General features: G+C 41.5%; 1 protein-coding gene and 1 long non-coding RNA gene across 4 annotated transcripts in view; both read right to left on the reverse strand.

The window, feature by feature from the left end:
• The window catches only part of HDAC9 (histone deacetylase 9), a 2,124,307-nt gene that overhangs the window by 858,575 nt on the left and 1,243,039 nt on the right, over positions 1–22,693 (reverse strand). The gene's annotated exons all lie outside the window — the stretch shown is intronic.
• LOC147689015 (uncharacterized) lies at positions 18,285–18,810 on the reverse strand. Its single transcript, XR_015300586.1, has 3 exons — positions 18,663–18,810; positions 18,460–18,563; positions 18,285–18,352 (listed from the first exon to the last, which is right to left on the reverse strand). It is a non-coding gene; the product is annotated as an uncharacterized LOC147689015 (long non-coding RNA).

A 22,693-nucleotide genomic window follows, 5' to 3' on the forward strand; every position in this document is an offset into this window, starting at 1 on the left:
TTAGAGTGAGCCCTCCAAGTAAATGTTGTAAGCTCCGACTGCACTACTGACAGCGGTTCCTGTACAAAAATGTGTACACACGTTTTCAAAGTTTAGTAATATGAGGCTATGTATAATGCTCCCAGAATGCTCTCTGATTAAATGCAAATATTTGCAGAAGCTTGAAAGCAAAATTGCTGATCCTTTGCTTTCAGAATAAAATGTTCACAAAAAATTACAAGTAGGAAACAAATTAAATAGCTGAATTACTGTAAAATTTGCAGAATCATTTAGCATAACATGCTGATGTATGCTAATATTTCCCAAAAATATTCATAATGTAAAATCTGTGTAACCAGTTTCAATAGATTATGGGAAACATAAAAGTAAACAAGCATTTGCATAGCAAGTAGGTCTGAAATTGGTGACCACTCTTTTGGTTTTTTCACAGTGTGACTTGTTTTGGCATGGTTTTTGTAAAACTTTATTGCTGTGGGAACTGACAGGCCCTCACCATTTTAACAAACATTGGCAAAAGCAAAAATTGTCCTTGGTCTCAAAACAGCACACATTGCCACGGTAGTTCCTGGCACGGAACAAAACTACTTTGTGTGCCGATATCCTCATTGTGAAAGAATAGAATTCTGTTACTCACAGTGAAGCCAGCCGATACAGAGAGAGAGACAGAATGTTAATAAACACAAAAAATCATGGTTAATGCCAGACATAATTAGCGGCCCCATTAATAAAGAAAGTCTCAAAAGTGCACCCATGGTATATGTCCTTGCATTAGGTGTGGATAATTGGCTTTCGTAAATTCCCAAGAATTTACAGAAGTAGGCCAAGAAATAGTACTCTAGAAAATATTTGTAAACTGCATTTTAGCATTAGCAAATATGCATGTGTAGATTTGCTTGTGCGAAAATCTATTTTTGCAAGATTACTTCCCTCCAACCACTTTTGTCCCCAACCCTGAAAGTAAGTTTTAGGTCTGCCATTGTAAATTTCCAACTTTTCTCAGTAAGGGTAAAGTTTACAGAAGAGTTTGGTGAAAACTCTTAAAACATGCAAGTTAGTAGGTTTGTACAACCTCAAAAGGGCATTCCAACCCTGGAACTATTTTTTATTTATTTTTTGCCCTCATCCAATGTCTATCTCACTTCAGTGTCTACCCTGGGCGTCTGTACTCGCTCTCAGCAATGAGGAAAGTAGGCTGTTGGAATAGGGCCTCGCCTACCAGTAACAGATCTACCCTGGGTATCGAATGAAGGAACCACTGAGATACCTCTTCTACCAAGCTAGTTGACTTTTGCCGATAATTGGCCATAATACCTGACCTCACACGGCTTAGCCAGAAGAGTATTAACAGCATAATCATAGGACACGGGGGAAAAAACACGATTTCTCCTTGTCATTTAAGAGCCCCATCTAAGTTGCAAAAGATTCCAGAATGTCTTCCCTTTGCTACTTCCCTGTCTGGCTAAATCCAATTTGGAGACTGCAAGAACTGATGTCTGCCAGTCCGCAAAAGTAGGAGGACTAGATTCCGTCCACTTTATGCAGATTTGCCTCCTGGCTAACAACACAGAGTAAAAAAGCAAAGTTCCAGCAAGCCCAGTGAATTTTTCTGCGAGACCAAATATTATTAAAGGCAAGCCTAAGTTGATAGCACATCCTAAAACACTTGTCAAAAAGTCGCAAACCTCCTGCCAGAAAGTAGCGAGAGAAGGGCACTCCAAAAACATATAAATATCTGAGCCGGAGACCAAACAACATATTTACAACTGACTGGTGGCCCATCTGAAATTTTTGTCAGTTTATGTGGAGTAAAGTAGGTCCTGTGGATGGTGAACAGGTGATTTCTTTTCAGCCAAGCGGGTTTCACAGCTTCATATAAGATCTTACATGATTTCTGCCATAGCTTAGCACAATCCTGTGTGGGCAAAGCCCCCCCCCCCCGCACAGTTCCTCAGCTAGCTTGAATTTCCCATCTACTTCCTCCAACAGGGTTTGCTACCAAAGGGAGACTTCTTTCTTCACTGGGGGCTTAGTCACAAGCTGGTGTTCCAAAATGCTACCACAACCCAAAGCCTGCTTCCTTGGGTGAGAATGCACCCAACTTACAAGTTTATTATACTAAAACCGAGAGAGACCTCCCCCAACCCTATCCTGAAGATGTTCCCAAGGGATGAGGGTGCCTCCCACGAAAAGATCTCCCCAAACCAAGAGCCCTGCATCACTCAAGGGTTTTGCCAAACTATCCCTTAAACATTCTGGGGTGCCAGGTGAGTTCCAAAGGGGAGCTAAGCTGGAAAAATAGTCTAACCCCACGTCCCCCCTGATTTGGGCCCAAGTCTAAGCCACCCCCTGGAGAACCCTCAGCCTGATTTTTTTTTTAAACTTCGGATCTCCGAATTTAAACAAAAATCTGGTCTCTGACAATTTAGCACCCCTCAGCATGGCCAAAAACATCCCTCCAGCCCCGGTGTCAACGGACATCTTCAATAACATACGTGAGTGTGAGAGTTGGAAGGCCCAAGCATATCGCTGGCGATCTGGTAAGGCTAAGCCACCCTTTTCTCTTTTCCGCCTCAGCTTCTTCCAAGCAATCCTAGGTGCCTTAGATGCCCAAATAAAGGAATTGATGTCACTCTGAAGTTTTGAAATCATGGGTCTTTCAAAATAAAGGGGAATACAATTGAAAAGAAAAGAGATGTTTGGGAGTAAGGTCATTTTAACCAGACTGGTTCTTCCCAAGATTGATAATGGGAGAGAGGCCCAAGATTTGTTCTACATTCCCTTGCCACCATGATAAAATTAATTTGGGCTAACTCTGTGACGTCCTGAACCACCTGCACTCCCAAATATCTCATTTTGGAGCTAGGCTGGTAACCCTGCAGCGACTCCGCAAAATTCCAAGTCATGATTTCAGTTTTTGTAGCGTTGATCTCATATCCAGAGATAGCGCCAAACTCCCGGGCTAAACTAATGACTGCTGGTCAAGCCGATTGTAAATCCCCAGAGTAAACCAAGATATCATCGGCATAGAGAGCTACCTTCCTCTCCGACTCGTCATACTTAAATGGCACTATGTTGGAATATACCCTGAGCCATTGGGCAAATGGTTCAATATAAAAGATCAAATAGAAGAGTGGAGAGTGGTCAGCTCTCTTCTGATCTTAAAAGAATCAGTAACATTCCCGTTAACCAGTAGCCTAGCTGTGGGGTTCTGGTAGATCAGCTGGACCATATGGCGAAATATTTCCCCTATATTAAACTTCTTCAAGGCCTCCGACATGTAAATCCAATTTACTCTGTCAAAGGCCTTGGTAGCATCCAATGTCATTGCAGCCAATGGGAGGGAATACGTAGAGGCGTGATCAATAGCACCAATAAGATTATATGCGAGATCAGAGAGATGCCTATTCCTTACGAAACCTTTCTGATCTAAATGAAGGACAGCTCCCACAATAAAACCCAATCTCGCTGCCAAAATAGAAGTTTATAATCAATATTTAAATGTGAGATCGGTCTATATGACCCACAACTTGACGAAGGCTTCCTAGGTTTTAGTATCAAAATTATTAAAGCATCATTCCACGATCCTGGGAGCCATAAATTAGCCTCCAGCACATGATTGAACAACTGCGTCAAGACGGGAGTGATCTTTTCTCTCAACATCTTATACATTTCTGCTGGGAGGCCATCAGGGCCCGCCGCTTTCCCGGACTTAGAACGTCGGATGGCTTCTCTAACCTCTGTTTGAGTAAAGGCTTGATCCAAATGTTGCTGTTGGTCCTGTTCTAGAGACGTGAGGGGGATATCCCTTAACCACTTTTGAACACTAGCAACATCCACATTTTTGTCCTCACAGTATATGTCTTGAAAATACCTCTGAAAGGCCTGACTAATGCCCCGATTCGTACAAAAAGTCTCATCTCCACTGATGATCTCATTAATCTGATTCCTTACCCTATCGGACTTAGCCTTCCAGGAAAGGAGTTTGCCTGCACCTTCACCATATTCAAAATGGGCGATTTTACTGGCCTCCCATCTACGTATAAGCCTGTACTGAAGTACACTTTCTGGTTGAACTTTTAAGTTATCCCTTTTAACTTTCCATTCTTGGTGAGCTTCGAGCGAAGCTAACAGGAATGTATTGGCTTCTAGATCTTTGAACTTCCCCTCGATGGAGGATACCTCCTCCTAATATTTCTTGCTCCTGAAGATTTCCCTGCTAATGATCTGACCCTGCAAGAAGGCCTTAAAAGAGTCCCACACATTTAATATTGATGTTGATTCCAAGTTTGCTCCAAAGAACCATTCGGTTTCTTGTAGCAAAAAACGTTTTCTTTCTCCATCAAAAGTAAAGATCGATCAAATGACCATGTGCGAATGGGCACTGCAGGTAGAGCATTCAGGCATAGGAGAACCCCTGAGTGGTCAGAAAGATGATTAGCCAAATAGGTGATATTATTAACACTATCCCTAAGCGAATTACTTATCAGGATATAATCAATTCTAGATTAATGTTGATATTTATAGTTTTTGAATGACATCCCTTGCTGCAAGCCTGATCTTTCTCTCCATATCTAAAAGACCATACTGCTGCAACATCTCTAAGAGAAAAACCAGCAATTTTAAAGGGACTACTGCTCTACTATTTGGAGTTTTGTCCAAGTCCGGGTATAAGACTACATTAAAATCTCCGGCCATAATTATTGGCTCAGAAAAGTCTAGTAAATGGGAGAAGATGGTCTTAAGTATTGAGGGATCATCTTGGTTAGATCCATAACAGCCGACCAACGTAAACAGGGTCTCCATCATCTTAACTTTAACGATGACCCATCTGCCACCTGGGTCAACTAAATGTTGTACAAATTGAGCTTGGGATGATTTCTTAAATATTTTGAGAATTCCTCTAACGTTAGCTGTCTGGTTCATGCATATGTATGAACCTAACCATCTTTTATTTTTGAGAAGGGAACATACCTCTTCTTTTAATCGATGTGTTTCCTGAAGGATCAGGACCTGAGCTAAAGAATCTTAGAGATACTGCACTATCCTATTAATATTCCAAGATAAAATCTGTATAGAACTCATGTTATATCGATTGAAGAGTACAGCCTAAGAACAGAGGTTTGAATATATAATAACCAATAATACCAGCGATTATTCCAGCCTAGCTCCAAAACGCTGATATAAGTACATCTAACAAAAACTAAGAACGGTGAATGACGATTTCTTTAAAAAAAAATCCTGCTACACCCAACCCCATCCCGTATCCCGTGCCCTGACCCCTCCCTCCCCCCCTCCTTAGGAACCCGTACTTCAACTATCTGGACAGATGGAGTCCAGGCAATTGCATCCCGGAGATATCTGCGCCACTACCACCTTAATAAACATAACTCGCCTGAAACCCAAAAAAAGAAAGCTAGGAAGAGGCTACAGAGGACAGAAGAAAAACAGAGGCAATGATTATGCTAAAGCAGCATGAAAGGGGGCTCTCGCCACCGCGCCGTACCGCCTCTCAAATTAAATTTTAAGAAATCTCATTACTATACACTTCCCTATGTGGGCGGGGTATCACCTCACTGACTGCCCTATACTTTTGGCCCACTATTGCTTACCCCTACAGGGCTTGAAAAATTCAATCGCTATAGTAATCCAGATTTAATCAGGATCAGCTATTTTTAAGGCCAGCTCATCCGTTCTGGTGAGCTGCCAACAGGTGTTCTGCTTGCTACTAAGTGAATGAGCAATATAGATGACTTTAAATCTTGTTATCTTATCACATTTCTCCGCTTCTAGAGACAAAGGTCAAAAGTCTGATTGTCTTTCTACATTGACTCTTATTTCTGTGACTGAAGTTAGATGATTTTGTAAAGTGAACTGTGTGACAATTGGGATGAGACCAGTTCATGAGTCAAGTACATTAGGTTGAGTAGTGTCTTCGTTACTAGACCTGCAGGTCTTTTAACATTGTTATGATTTTTCGAACCCTGCACTACCTCCAGCCCCATTATGTAGATCTTCAGAAACATAGCAACATAAGGGAATTGCTAGTATTCAAACTCTACTATGATATGAGCCCTGGCATAATCAGAGAGGCAATATCAGAGCTTTTATATAATGAGATTATTACCATAATTTGTTGCTGCATTACATGGCACAAAAGGGACAAGTGGATTTTTTTTACAGGACAAGTAGATTTATGAAGCAACCTTCCCCATGGACAAGTAGATATTTTATTAAATTCCACATCCCTGCTTAGCTTTAGGACAGCTGCTGACATGGGACTGATAACTAGGAACTATAACATGAATGCTCATCACAATATTAAGCCAATTCCCTTTGTTGTTCAAGGGTTGGGAAAACTCAAGACTTTGAAAGTCCAATTACACATTAATGAGGATGTCCATCCTATTGCTCAAAGACACAGATGAATTACCTTTTACTTACAGGAAGCTGTTGAAAAAGAACTGGAATCCTTGCTTAAACACAATATCATTGAGCATTCCACTGGTCCAACTCCAATGGGCTTCTCCCATAGTGGTAGTACCCAAAAAGAAAAGTGAAGGAGCTGTACGTATCTGTGTTGATATGTATCAAGCGAACACTGCAATTGAAAGAGAACGACATCCAGGTCCGCACATTGCCGACATGATAACACAATCGAATGGTGCCAAGGTATTCTCTCATTTTAATCTGAATAAAGGATATCATCTGTTGGAACTTGAGGAGAATTGCAGGTACATTACAACCTTTTCTACACATGTTAGTCGGTTCCATTACAAAAGACTAAGCTTTGGTGTGTCATCGGCTGCAGCGCTATTCCAAGATGTCATTTGACATATCATACAGCCTGTCATGAAAGCTTTAAATGATAGTGATGACATTATGGTTTTCAGAGCCACACACACAAAGCTCTCATGTAAGTGTGTCATTTGCTTGCTGTTGCCGGTTTAACTTTGAATGCCGAGAAATAGGAGTTCCACAAGAAAAAGTTCAAATTCTTTGCCCATATCTTTTCTGATGGAGGCATGGCACCAGATCCAGCTAAAGTACAAGAGCTGTCACAAGATGTTGCGTTTATTCCTTGGCATGGTCAGCTATTGCTCTAGATACATACAAGACTTTGCCACTGTCAGTGCGCCATTAAGAGACTAGCAGTAGTGTGGGCTTGTGAACATTTCCACATATTCTTGAATGGGCAGCCTTGCAGACTTGTGACACATCATCAAGCATTCTTGATCATCTTTGGCAATCCAAAGGCAGAAATGCATCCTCGCATTGAACGTTGGGGTCTGTGATTGCAAGAATACAAACTACACCATTGTGCATTGTCCGAGGCAAGATCAAAACCCTGCCGACTACTTCTCACAGTGCCCTGACAAGCACTCTATGATGGCTGAAGCCTACATAAACTTTATAGTGAAATCAAGCACCCCAGCTGCCATTTAGTTGGAACAAATTGTCACTGCCATGAGTCAAGATAGTGGCATGCTAAAACTGAAAGACATTATAACACATCAGTCTTGGAACTAGCACCCTCAACTTCTTAACAGTGACAGTGAATATCAGAAGCTTAAAAATGTCAAACATGAACTGTGTGTTACTCAAGAAGGTATTATTCTAAGGGGTTGGAGAATTGTCATTCCAGAAACCCTGCTACAACATATAATTCAAGTAGCCCATGAAGGAGATCGTGGAATTGTTGCACCAAACGAGTGATCCGAGACCAAGTCTAGTTTCCATATCTCACAGAGAGAGTTGAAAAATAATTAAAAGCCTGTCATCTACGCAACTGCCTGTCATCGAAAACTACTCACCATACCTTAAACATGTCAGGGTTGCCAACGCATGCATGGGAAAGAATTGCTGTTGACTTTTTGGGTCCTCTTGACAAAGGGCATCACCTGATGGTAATTATTGAGGAATACTCAGTCTTAGAAACTCAACGGAGCTTCTCCCCTTTAAGAAATAACTAAAAACATGGCTATTTACTTAAATTGTCATTTTAGCTAACACTTACAGATGCTCTTGGTTGGTAGTGCACAGCGCCAGGACACCTCAGGGTAACAGAGCGCTTTAAAAATCCCAGTAACATAACATTTTCCATTGATAGAAGATTTCTCATCTATCACTGAAGAACAAGTCATTGAGAAATTAGACAGTATCTTCACAATATGTGGGGTTCCTGTGATCTTAAAGTCTGACAATAGCCCACCTTTCAACAGTCGAGAATTCAAAGACTTTCTCAGTCATCTTAACATGACTCATCAGAAGAGCACGCCTCTTTGGCCACACATCATTAGCCTTGTCAAACGTTTCATGAGTACTCTCAAGAAAGCTGTGCTACATGCTGTACTAGAAACATTTTACCTTAAAGCTCTCTTAAATTCGACTCTTTGAGCTTACACTTCGACCCCTTACTAGATCACAGGTGAAAGCCCTGCAACCCTGATGTTTCGGGAGAGCCATGATGATCAAATTACCTCAATGGACCAACAGAAGAGCAAATACTATGGAAGAACCCACCATGAAAGACTTGGATCATAAGAGGAAAATGAAGGCCTATGTAGACCAGCGTCGACATGCAAAAGACGTTACGTTCACTAGAGGGGATCGAGCACTTGTTCATCAAAATATAAAGCAAAAGTCTGATGCTTCTTTCGATGCTGGACGATTTCATGTTGTGACAAGCAAAGGGCACATGGTGAATGCCCAAAGTCCTGGTAAGTCCATTACACGAGAGTCCTCGCATTTCCGACATGTGTTGCATTATTCGTCAGGCACTGCTGTCAATATAGAGACTAGCTCTTAAAGGACACATGAAGATGTCCTGACTGCTGCTGTTTCTACATCACCAACGCCGTTCATGGACACTTTTACTGCCTGACCCTAGTTTCCAAAAACAGTCAGGACACGTGATCAAAGCGCAACAAAGCCTCATTGAAGAGTTATAATTGTGTAAATATTTGTAAAAAAAATTATTTTTGATTTATTTAACAGAGGGGGAGATGTAGTGTCATGTGAGTTTGTAACGACTGGGCCCTTGTTGGTTCCTGATGGACTCCACAGAACTGTGACATAAGCATTAGAGTGTAGTGTAGTAAAGTGAATGCAGGCTTAGAATGTTGAGTTTGCTGTTACACATAGAAGAATAAAGATGTGTTATACTAAGCTCCATGTGTGACGTAGTCTAGGTAGGACGATACACCAAATACAAAAGCACTTCATCTGTTCAGAGTACAATTCAAATTCAAGACACGCTAAATCATTTATAAGGCCTACTGGAAGAAAAGCCCTGCACATAATGGCTACATGCTGCATTACCACAAAGACTCTGCAGACAGAACCCTTTCATCTGATTCAGCAACACCCCTTCAATCAATGCAATTCCAATGGGGCACAACATGTGCCCCCCTGCATGCACCCCCAGGCCCACAAGCAGCAGGGGACCCTGTTAGGGCCCCTTTAGTTGCCTCTCTGCCACCCTTTTCCACCGCCATGAAATAGTAAGTGGACATGATTCTGTGGAAGCGTGCAATAATATTGCACAGTATTTTGCAGGCAAAATCCATAAAATCTATACTAGTTTCTCAAACCAGACAGATTCGGCCACGGACTTCATAGAAAATGACAAACTTGTAAATACACCTGTATGTTTAAACTCTTTTGTAGTTCCTTCTTATGAAATCCTGTCCAAAATGTGCAACAAAATCAAATCGGGATCTCCTAGGGACCCGGCACCCCCGAAAATTTTAGCTGAAGCCTTTCCTGTATTAGAACCCCATTTCAGGCACTTATTACACACCTCCTTTACTACCTCCTGCCTTCCGGAGGAGTGGAAACAGGCAATAGTATTACCCATTAAGAAAAAATCAAACATCAGCATGGACATAATGGACAACCTACGACCCATATCCCTGCTACCTTATGTGGCCAAGTTAGCAGAGAAAATCGCTAACAGTCAACTTATGGAACATCTTGAGACCCATAATGTTTTCCATAAATCTCAGTCAGGTTTTAGAAAGGGCTTCTCTACGGAGACAGCTCTCCTGAGGGCCACTGAAACCTTACGTGAGGGAGCAGATAAGGGAAAGACAATGGCCCTCATCATGCTTGATCTCAGTGCCGCTTTTGACACTGTAGCACACTCCATCTTGCTACAGTGTCTAAATAAATCGGGAGTCACCAACAAGGCACTGGGGTGGCTGAAATCTTTCTTGATTAACAGGACCTTCCAAGTTCAAAGAGGGACTTTCCTCTCTGACAGGGTGATGCTGGAACAGGGGGTTCCTCAGGGCTCTGCCCTGAGTCCCACCCTGTTCAATCTCTACATGGCCCCTCTGGCAGAAGTGGTGCAGTCGTTCGGCGTAGAGCTTGTCTCCTACGCCGACGACACGCAACTCCTCATATCTCTGACCCATGCCCCTTCTAAGGAAGCTGATAACTTCAACGCCTGCATGTCCAAACTGGCTATGTGGATGAATGAACACTGTTTGAAACTTAATGGGACAAAAACAGAGGTCCTCATTATGGGAGGCAATGAGGTCAAATGGACGACAGAGTGGTGGCCCAGCTGTCTGGGTCCTCTGCCCTCACCTGCACAAGAGGCGAAGAACTTAGGTGTATGGGTGGACAATAAACCGTCCTTTGACAGCCACGTAAAGAAGACGGTTGGCAAATGTTTTGGGGTGATGAAAACCCTCAACCGCACCCTCGACCTGTTACCCATTAACTCCAGGCGTACCATGACGCAGGCACTAATAACGTCCCGTATTGATTACGGCAATGTGCTACTCATGGGGACATCAGTGAAAAACATAAAAAAGCTACAGGTTCTACAAAACTCGGCAGCTCGCCTGGTGCTAAGGCTTCCCCGCCGAGCTCCTTCACGTCCCTCTCTAGCAGCCCTCCACTGGCTACCGATCAGTAAGAGGATTGTTTTTAAAGCTATGCTCTGGTGCCATAAAATAATTCATCACAGAGCTCCGGCATATATGTCTGATTTGGTGTCTGTGTATGAACCTAACAGATCTCTTAGATCCAAAGGAATGGGTCTACTCAAAACTACCTGCCCCAAAAAAGCTAAAATGGGTGGCAGATCATTCCGCACCTTAGCTGCCAAGCAATGGAACCTCCTGCCTCTAGATATCAGGTTGGAGAGTAATGAAATCGTATTCAGGAAGAAGCTGAAAACTTGCCTCTTTGCTGTGTGAACTGGTTCTTCTTTTTTCCTCTGCTGCTGCATTCTCTCTCCATAGCGCGGGGACACGCCGGGAGGCGTTACCAAGCGCTCTACAAACTCCTTTAAACTAAACTAAACTAAACATGAAACTATATGCTCGACTGTGCCGCAGCGGAACTGCCAACATATTGCTGCCCTTTTCAAGACCGCTGGTGCAGCTGGATCTTTGATGCCAGTGGAGTTGACGGTCTCGTGGTGGTCTGACCGCCACACTCAGAATACTACGGACGGACCTACAGTGAGGCGGTGGTCAGACTGCCTCGAGTACGTGGTCCAAAGTACAAAGTACAAAGTACAAAGTAATTTATTGTGATGATTATTTAAAATCTTACAACATTACACTAAAAAAAAACAAAATTCAAGCATATATTCCAAGATAAAATCACATGAAATGTCATTTCGTGACCTTACAAACAGTTAAGAATTTGCGATGATTACGTCTCCGAGTTTCCTTTTAACTAACAATAGGAATTTTACAAAGGAAGCGTTTAAAACAATATCATTTGAGGCCATACACTTAATCACGGCCTGCCTGGATGTCCGTATGCCGCGTGATTTGAGCGGAACCTTAAGCAATGTTTTTCTCTCTTGGAGAAGTTCGGGGCAAGTACACAGAAGATGTTGGATGTTTTCCTCTCCCATATTACATAGGCTACATTTCGTTTGGGTTTCTTGGAATTCCCATGGGGGGAAATGACATAGCCCTGGCATGGATCCAAATCTCGCTTTAAGGAGCACCTGCTTGTTTCTTTCCGTCCACGGTGTTTTCAGATACTGTTGTATCTCCTTCTTTTTATAGCCATTTAGCACCGTCCAGGCATGTTTTCTCTTGGTAAGGGTAGCCTTGTCGTTTAGAATGGATAGATGGTCTGCGGTTTTATTAATGATTTTCTTAAAAGATGACTTAGTTATATTTGTTTCCCATATAGGCATGACCCCAAACTCATTAATTGCATCTCTAAGGTAAAGAGCAGCACTAGAGTTAGTGTCCTTCTTTAATTCTCTCCATAGGAGGAACGATATCTCATTTTGGTGGTCACTTTTTATCTGGTTCCAGACTTTAATAAAATGGCCTTGCCTTGCGAAATGTTGATTTGTTAGGCCAAACTCCAACCTTAGTTGCGCCGGGGAAGCGTTCACTGGGAGATGGAAAAGCACTCGGTATACTCTGGTTATGATTTTGTTCAAAGTATCACTGTCTTTACCCATTAGTGCTTCACTGCCATATGTAATAGTGGGTAAGAGTTTTGCACCAACAATGCTCAGGAGAGGACCATAGGTCAGGCTGGGAAGAGACTTTTGCACACTTCTAAATGCAGCAGCTAGAGCGCTCCCTTTTCTTTGAGCATCAGTTTTTTGTAGATGGTAATTGCCCTTTGCATCGAATAATACGCCTAGATATTTATAGACCTCAACTTGTTCAAGTTCAATTTTATCCATGAACCATTTACTTTTGTGTTTCATCCTAGGGTTTTTGGCAACTACCATAATCTTAGTTTTGGTCTCATTTATAACCATTCCATTCTCTTTCGAATAGGTATAGGTCCTTCTCATTAAGCGTTGGAGGCCCATTTTTGTGTGGCTCATAAGTATGACGTCGTCCGCATACATCAAGCTTGTGAGACGTTTGTCAGCTAATTTCGGAGGGTGTGCGTTTTCTTTGTCCAATATTTCTGGGAGATCAGCAAGAAACAAATTAAAAAGAAGAGGGGCTAAAACGCAACCCTGCTTCAAGCCTTCGTTTGCTGGAATCTCGCTGGATAATGTGTGCCCATCACCCATCCTCACCCTCACCCATGTTTCTGAGTATAGAAGGCGAATTAGCTTAAGTAGGGGAACTGGAATTCTCATTTTTTCTAACTTTTTCCAGAGTAGTTTTCGGTTGACGCAATCAAAAGCAGATTTAAAATCTATAAAACAAAGATACAAAGATTGCTTTAATTAAGCGATTTGTATCCTCTGGGATTGCCCGGTGATCGCCTCCTACTGGAGAAGGGTCCACCGAGTGATGGCGGAGGTTACTGGCGTGGCTTCCCAGGCGGAGGCCCGTCGATGCCTCTTGAATGTATGGGAGCCGTCCGACCACAACGTTGCACAGACTAAGTGGGTTACCCTGGGGAACATGGTGGCGAAGAGGGACATAGCCCAGAGATGGGGCGCGAATGAGGCCCCTCTATTGGTGCAGTGGAAGGCCAACATGGACTGGTGTATGTTTAGGGAAAAGACAGTCTATGTGGCCAGAGGGAAACCTCGGACTTGGATGAAAATTTGGGGAGCATGGAACGAATATAGGGGGGATGTGTGTCTACCGCCTGAATCAATTGCTCAACAAGATAACGTTTCTCCCTAACCTGTGACGCCAACTGAGCTTTATTGTGATTCTTTCTCCTGATGTCTTCCCCCGCCCCCCTCCTCCCCATTCTGCTATCTATCTTTCTTGAGTGCTTTCCTGTCTTATCCCCTACCCATCCCTGACACCCAGCGTCACATTTTCTACACTGCCACTTTCGCGCCCGCGGGCGCCTGTTGTTGTTTTTATATCATAAAATTTAACCTTTGATGATTATGACTTCAATGTTTGACACTATTTGCCTCCTTTACTCTTGCTGCCTCGCCTCCGGGATGTCAGGCTGAATAGCTGTGTGTTCTGGTCTCAATAAAGGTTTTCAAAAATTTAAAAAAAAAAAAAAAAAAATTAAGCGATTTGTTCATAAGTAGGGCGAGAACCAATGTATTAGTGTTAGTTCCTAATCCTCGTATAAATCCTATTTGATTCAAGGGCATTCTTTTTTCTTCCGTCACCCAGTCAGTTAGTTTAGTTAGTATTATTCTGGCAAATAACTTGGCATCCGAGTCTTGCAGTGTGATCAGCCTGTAGTTTTCTGGCAATGCCCAGTTTGCTTTTTTATAGTATTTGGGCCCATACAGCTAGATTCATCATAGTGCCGTTTTGCGAGTCCTTAATAGCGATTATTAAGGAATCGCTATTAAGGACTTGCAAAACGGGATTCATGTAGTAATCGCTAAATAAATTGCGATTCCTACACATTCCTTATTTGCGATTAGCAAATTGCTAATCGCAATAAGGATGCGATTTCACCTCCTGACCCGTCCTTCCCTCAGTTCCGTAGTCTTTTTCAGCGCCGGGATGCCCCAGGGTAGCTGCGCGCTTAAGAAAACATAAAATCAAATCAAATCAAATCAAGGGTGCCAGGGGTGTCCAAAGGACACCCTGTAGCACCCTTGAAATGTAATCTGCATTGGTGTTGCGCACACACATGTCCAAAGGACATGTGTGTGTGTAACATGCAACTTAGAAAAATGCATTTAAATGCATTTTTCTAAGTTTTCGTTATTTACCACGAGGTTAGACTGCGTGGTAAATAGCGTTCCTAAATTGCGAATTCGCAATTTTCAAATGTTTCATGAGTAGCATTTAAGGAATCTCTTATAATAAAGATTCCTTAAATGCTAATCCTCGCAAATTTGCGAATTCTTTATTAGCGATTTTTGTATTTGGGATGATGAATCCCAAATGCAAAAATTGCACTCGCAAAGGGCCAGATTCTCAGAATCTGGCCCTTTTGCGAGTGCATTTCGCTTGATGAATCTGGCTGTTAATGTTTATGTTTCCCATTGTAGTTCTTTCTGTATACCTCAGTACTCTGAAGTAGTTGTAAAACTACATTCTGTGCACTCCAAAACATCTAAATGGAAAGCAAATACCTAAAATATATGAGGCATTCCACTTCATAGTATACATTTATGTATGCATGTGAATGGGTTTCTGCCGTGGATGTAATGGATCTCTCCTAATTATTTTAAGGATAAATGGCATCCATTGAGAGATTGCAAAATGTGGAATCTCACAGGTGAGAGCACTTTATCAACAGGTCCTAGATACATTTACTAGGGTTTTGGGACATTTATTTCCTGCAATTGCATTTAAAATTAAAAATCTGCAATGAGTTGGGAATACAGCCATCCCTTTTTTGTCAGACTGTACTTGACCTATCAGCACTTTATTGCTCACACATAAAACAATATGAACAAAAGTCTAGTAAAAAATTCTTGTGTTTCATTTTTCTTATTTTTCAACGTTTTCTGGTTCATTATAATGGATATGCAATACCAGAAAAGAAAGCCGTTCGTCCATTTACCAATACATCAGTGATGGTTACATTCATACATTAATTAGTTTCTTCGTGCTTAGGTTCCAAGATTTGAAGTCTGATCAAAGTTAAACATGTCGAGTGTGTTGGGGTAATATTATATTTGGGCTGTAAGAACAGCATTACATCTTTCTTATTGTTGCCTGTGCGTTTTATAACATCGCCTTGAGATAGCCCTTTATATTCAGGAGTACGTAATGCATGTTACCAAAGGATATTTTGCCTGCAAAATTACTTTTTTTTTTCTTTTGGTACACCTGTATGAATTCCAATTCACATCATAGCTTGAAGACATCACAGTACCTTTTCCCTTGAGCTTTTGTGTTGCATGTTCATTAACCTTCACACTTTCTTGCTACAATCTATACATTTATCTGCAATACTTTAAAATGTGTTTAAAACTACTATCCAGTAGCACACAAAACAACAGAGATGTCTGAACATGAAAGGTAATAACAAAGGACACAGGCGCACAGGCAAGGCATATTTCATGCAGATCTTCTCTGTGAGAATAGCCTGAACTCTGGTTGCCAGGATTATGAACTCTGTCATGCAGGCTCCCACTGTCTGTGTGAAATAGATGCATTAGATTTTAAGTTATCATCAATTTCTCTCCATTCTCCATTCGGTGTAAAAAATGCATCAGTGAATGTTAGTCTTACTTACAAGCACTGGTTAAGTGACTCACTAAGTCTCCTTTTCACCTAAGGAGGGGTGACAGTGCTCAAGGGGGTTGTCATGTCTCATGAGGTTACAAGAGAATTCGGTTTGCTTTCTGTAAACTGTTTCTAGAGTGGTGGTTGAGACCAACAACAATCCTGAATGCCCGCTCAGCAGTCTTCATGGTGGAAAGGGCCCACCCACCACCACCTGGTGTCCCACTGCTGCGGATAGTAACTAAACTGCTGAAATCCAATGACAGATATAATTTTACAAAAGGGCTATTCAAAACGACAAGTTCACAATCAATAATGAGAAAGTTTTGATTATTCTGGAGTGTACCAAGTAAGTTCAGGCTCAGCGAAGATTGTTTTAGAAGTGAAAAGGAAACTTCACCAACTGAAAATCCAATATTTGCTGCTGTTACTGGCCAAACTCTAGATCATGGAGGAAGATAAAGCTTTCGTGTTTACAGAGATGATAGTTGTCTGGGCATGGCTGAAACAATATGCAAATTGTGTGGGACCCTCTAATCTGCTGCGGCCACAAAAACCTATGCAATGTCTGCAAACCAAAAGATGGAATATGAAAACCAAGAGCTACTCCTCTATACAAATAGAAAGATAAAAAAAGAAGGAGTGCTGAAAGCCTAAGCATCATACACTAAGGTGAGTGACAAGGGAAAAGGAATGTTGTTGGCTGAAGATGAGACTGATGATCCAACAGTGAATCATAGAATGAAAGTCTTTTGTCCACTGTTAGACCTGGCATCATTGGCTTGAGTCTCCCTTCCATTTTGACGGATTGCCTCCTCTGTTTTGATATGTTTTTGCTGGTTTTATGCTTTGGGCACTGTGCCACTGCTAAGCAGTGCCACAGTGCAAGTCCTCCCTATGCTAAATTAATGTATTAATTGGTGATTCCATGATTGGGTTATTTGATTTACCTGTCAGCCCCTAGTACAGTGCACCATGTGTGCCCAGGGCTTGTAAATCAAATGCTGCTGGTGGGCATGCAGTACTGGTTGTGCCACCCACAGACGCAGCTTGTAAAGTGTGTCTCTGCCCTGCCATTGCAAGGCCAATGGGTCGTCTAGTACTGCTGTGTCGACTTGGCCAAGTGCAACAACTTGGCCAGTCCCTAAACCTTCCCTTTGCTTCATATTAGACACCCCTGTGGTAGGCCCACGGGCAGGGTGCATTGTAAGTATAGGATAGGACCTGCTCTGATGTGTGTAGCATGTCCTGATAGTGAATTACAGCCATTTTCGTTTTTCACTATTGAAGGCTACCTATTCTCCATAGGCTAGAATGGGCAGTTAGATTATTACATTCTTATAATCCTAACTGACTCAGGGAACATGGTATACCTTCAAATTTATTATGCCTGAACTCAGAGTAATAAAATACATATTTTAGTAAAGTTGGTTTTAATATTCTGTGTTTGAAAATACCACTTTTAGAAAGTAGGTATTTTCTTGCATAACTGTCCAGGCCTGCCTCTGCTAGGTTGTGTATTCCTTGTCTGGGTGTGTGAGTGACAGGGCTGGGGAACTCCAGGAGACAGGCTGGGACAGCCCAGTGGTAAATAGAGAGATCTGCATCTAGATGGGAGAGAGGAGTTGCACCTGGGACCTGAATAGGGCTGTGCCTACCCTCTACAATGCTAGCTCCACCTCCTGTGGCTTGTCTGATGTCTCTGCCCTGCACTGTGTAAGGAGAGAAGGAATCTTGTCAACAAACTGCTCCAGAGCTGTGCCTTCCCTCCCCTGTGCTGGCTCCACCTCCTGTGAGGCGTCTGATGTCTCTGCCCTGCACAGTGGAAGGAAGGAAGGAGTCATGTAAACAAAGTGCTCAGGAACTGGTTTGAACTAGGCAGAGTGATATTGAAAAAAGGAGAGAGTTTTCCCAAACAAACCCAGAAAGGACTGGGAAATAACACAACAAAAGGGGGGGTGGTTCCTTTCTGTGGTTCCTAAATTAAAGCACGAAGTGCTTGCTAAGATTAGACACCAAAAACTTTTTGCCTCAATGACATGTACCTTAGTCAGTCCCAAAATTATTATATAAACATATTTTTCTTAAAATTCATATTTATTAAAAGCTTCTGATAACAGCATGAAATTCATAACAGTTTTACATATAAGCGGTGTATAAAAACATAAACACATTACATTCAACTTCAAAGCATAAAACAATAATTAAAAATAGCAAGAGTGTCGACGCGTTTCGGTGTTTTAGGGTAGATGGTACACCTTCCTCAGGACTACAATGAATTCTTCATTCTAAAAAGTATATGGAACAGTAAGTTAGTGTACATTCAGAGAGGATTTTTTAATTTACAAAAAGTTTTTTTAGGGATTTGCAGTGTCTAAGATACATCAATTCTTACATAATTCGCATTATTCAATGTGCGGTAGCAGCATAAATCCTGGGGATAGAAAATTCTTATCCACTGTTCTCTTTCAATTTCTTTCCTTTCAAATGACCTGTGACCTGTATGCACACATGAATTTGTTTTACAATTAGTCTTTTCATAAAAACAAACAAGTTGTAAGCAGGCCCCTTACACAGCGAAATGACATATAGGCTTACTTTGTTATTAATGGTCGGGGCGTTGTTTGTCCTTCTTTACATCAATTTCAGAAGGCTCACAGTGTTCTTAAGGTGGGCGTCTTTTAGTTCCTCATCCTTGTATGACCTGATTCAAACGGGGAGCTTCTTTTTGTATTTTGAAGCGAATTTCTTCTTATCTAGATAGACAAGGCACATGGAGTACAGTTGTTATACATTGCTGTCTCCTTGATTTTATATAGTGGACCACTTTTTGTAATGAAGTACTGAATTGCACAAAAAGATTTTTGGATGGAACTCAAAGTGCAATAAGTTTTTCCAAACAGAGGAATGCAGGTTTGTTAAGATTGGAACAAAGGCATATTAATATTGTTCCAAGAGTACTGTGGGTACTTGGTATATTTTTTTTATATATATAAGACGCATTCATGTTGGTATTTATTTGGGGCTAAAGCATGTTAGCATTACTTTAACATTGCTTAAAGATTGATTAGTAAGCTTGCTCTCCTTGAAAGCACTATGATCCATATTAATTCTATTGCCCAAAGCATTAGAGCCTCTAGTTCGCTTTTTGTGGAATAGATCCTAACCCTCTGCATAGAGAGGACGTTAGAAAGCAGCGCGCTCGTTTTATCAAAGGTCCTTACCTCCGCGTGTCAGGCCTCGCGCCGCCTCCCTGGTAACCCGGTCTCCAGCGTCAGATGAAGAGCTGGGAGAGGGAGGTCTTTTTATATAGTAAGGTGGAGTACTTAAATTAAATGACTCGCCACACCTGTGCCAAAATTACCAAAACGGGCGCATTCCGGCCGCCATTTTAGTAGTTTTTCACTTGTGTGTGTAGCTTCCTACGAAAGAGGAAGGACTGTTCCGTGAAGGTTGGATATTTAGTACAGAGCACGTTTGAATATATTCAATATAATGTTACTCTGTCGCTGATTGTGGGCTTGCCATACGGAGATATTTTGTGCAGCATCTCTATTTGGAGTTGCATTTGCTAGATCTCGGATCATGTCATTAGTATAAAGTCCGGGGAATACTACGCCATTTTAGTAGTCTTTTAGGCGTATTACCGCAAATATAGCTTCCTACGATAGAGGAAGGACTAAATGTGTTTAAAGCGGAATTCGAGTACAATAACTACGATGATGTTAGTACGTCTGTGACTGGTTGAAGCCTTGTCACAAGGGGATATTATGCATGGCGTCCCGACCTGGGATTTAGATTTACTAAATGTCAGTGCATTTTATTAATCTGAAATCCTTCGAAAAAGCGGAGCCATTTTGGTAGTCTTTTTGGCATATTTTCGCAATTGTATAGTTTTTGGGACATGTTTCCTTAGCAACTCAATTCTAGGTTGAATTTATGAATTTATGAACATACACATAGATATAACCACAAGTAATCACTATTACAGGTAATTATGTCACATTAAAAATGTAATCATACTTGTACAGGTACCTAAGGGTAGCCATTATGTGAAACACAGAGCATTTGTTCCTTTTCGTGCAAGGATGTTCGTGCTAGTTTGTCCAGAATATAATTAAAGGGCTGATGGATAAAAATCTATCACTTAGTGGTTTGAAGCGATTTTGTCTCAAAAAATGCTCTGGGTTATCACCAAATAGCGTCCTTTTACATTCTTATTAGGTTCATGCGGTTGCCATCATTTCAATTTGAGTTGCTACAAGGATCAAAGGCAGTATAGACTTGCTATCCTCAGACTTAGACCTATTGTCATATACTTATCATTATATTCTGGCTGAGATTTTGTATATTCTTTTCATTCAATTATATGCATACGTTTATAAAGAGATCAATATTGTATATCTGTACATGACCCACTAGGAAAACTTACAGAATTATTAGGATAATTATCTAACTAGTCTCTCCCATTCTTCTCTGCTGTTAAGTCCCTGAGTGTAGGTGCGGAATTTGGACATGAAGAATTGTTCTCTTTGCTTCCGTTTAACATCCAAGTTTCCACCTCTCATATTTGTTTTTATTTTTTCTACTATGCACCACTTTATTTCATCCTCTTTGTGGTTCTCAGTGGTCCAGTGTTCTACTAATGGGGCATTTTTCTTGTGGTTTTTCAAGGCGGACCTGTGTTCAGATAAACGTAGTCTAACTTCACGTCCAGTTTCACCTATATACCCTTTCTGACAAGGACAGACTATTAGGTAGACCACATTAGAAGTCCTACAATTGACATGCTCATTCACCCAATGTGATGTTCCTCCCAGTTCAATCCTGTCAGATTGGATAATAGATTTACAGTGAGTGCATGACCCACATGGTTGATTGCCTCTAATCGGTTTACCATGGTCAATACTGAGTTGTTTACTTTTACTCGGCTCTCTGTATGTATGAACTAAACAGTTGCGGATAGTTCTATTCCTCCGATAGGAGAAAATGGGTTTGGGTAATGGGGTTCTGCCTTCTCTGTTTAGAATTGACCAATTCTTAATAATTAGGTTTTTGACCTTGCAACTCAAACCATTAAAGTTTGATACCATGACGATGTTATTTTCAGGTTCTTTTCCTTCCTTGTTATTGGTTTCAAAAAGGGATTCTCTACTTTGGTACTTGGCTCTTTTGTAGCTTTCTCTGATAAGCCTCTTGGGGTAACCTCCGTGTAGTAGCTTTGTTTTCAAGTTCTCTGCATGTTTCTCAAACGAGTTTTTGTCAGTGCAGTTCCTTCTTATTCTGACAAACTGGCTGTAAGGAATGCCATCCTTCTGGTTTTTAGGGTGGTAACTTTCATGGTGGAGCAGAGTGTTTCTGTCTGAAGGTTTGACATACAGCTCAACACATAATTTTCCTTTATCAGGCTTAATTTTGATGTCTAAGAAGTCAACTGCCACTTGACTTCTATTAGCTGTGAACCTGAGGTTCACATCACCGCAGTTGAGCCACTCCAAGAAGTTGGTCAAAACTTCCTCAGTCCCTTCCCATATGAAGAAAACGTCGTCTATAAACCTAGACCAATGTTTAATGTTCTCATAGAAGGGACTGAGTTCATTGTATATGTGGGTTTTTTCAAACTTGCCAACATATAAACAGGCGAGGCTCGGCGCACAGGTAGCCCCCATGCTCGTGCCCTTTATCTGGCAGAAAAAATCACTGTTGAACAGAAAAATATTGTTCAGGAGAACAGTCTCTATGCATTCTATGATGAAGGTATTGTGTGCAGAGAGATAGCCTTCTGCATCACTCAAGATGTCCCTCATCATGGCAATGGTGTCCTGTTGGGGTATGTTGGTGTACAAGGACTCAATGTCCAGGCACACCAACCACTCAGTTTCACTATTGAAGCTGATACCTTCTATCTTGGAGATCATATCCTTGGTATCCTTTATGTAGGATGGAAGTGTCTCCACTAAGGGGCGAATAAAACAATCAGCGTACTTGCTGAGTGGCTCTGTTGCTGACTCGATCCCTGAGACTATGGGTCGCATGGGGGGGTCCCTGATGTCCTTATGAACTTTCGGAAGCCCATAAAGGGCAGGTATTTTGGGATGACTGTTAGATAGATATTTATATTCATTTTCACAGATGATACAGTCATCCTTGGCCAGAGTGACTATATTTTGGACCTTCTTTTTCAATCTGTTCCATTCCCCAAGGTTGGACTTTCTGTAATGAGCCTTATTATTAAGTAGGGTGTACATTTTTTGATTGTAGTCTTTCGTGTTGAGGACTACAATACTACCGCCCTTATCACCGGGCTTGATAGTGATGTCATCATAATTTTGTAGATTTTTGAGTGCTTCCCTTTCTGCTTTGGACAAATTATTCGGTGTCCAGACCTTTCCTACCAGTAATTTATCCAGTCCCATAGAGATTACTTTTTCAAAAGTGTCTACTTCTTGGCTGACCATGGAGATGTCAGGGGTCCATGTTGAGGGGGGTTTTAAACCTGATCTGTTGTCACTGGGTCTTGGTTCTTTGTTTTCAAAAAATCTTTTTATTCTAATTTTGCGAAAGAAGTCCCTGATGTCTTTTTCCATTGTGTATCTACATATACCTGTACTTGGAGCAAATCCTAACCC

The sequence above is a fragment of the Lissotriton vulgaris genome, chromosome 10, assembly GCF_964263255.1.
Source record: "Lissotriton vulgaris chromosome 10, aLisVul1.2, whole genome shotgun sequence".
Taxonomy (NCBI): Eukaryota; Metazoa; Chordata; class Amphibia; order Caudata; family Salamandridae; genus Lissotriton; species Lissotriton vulgaris.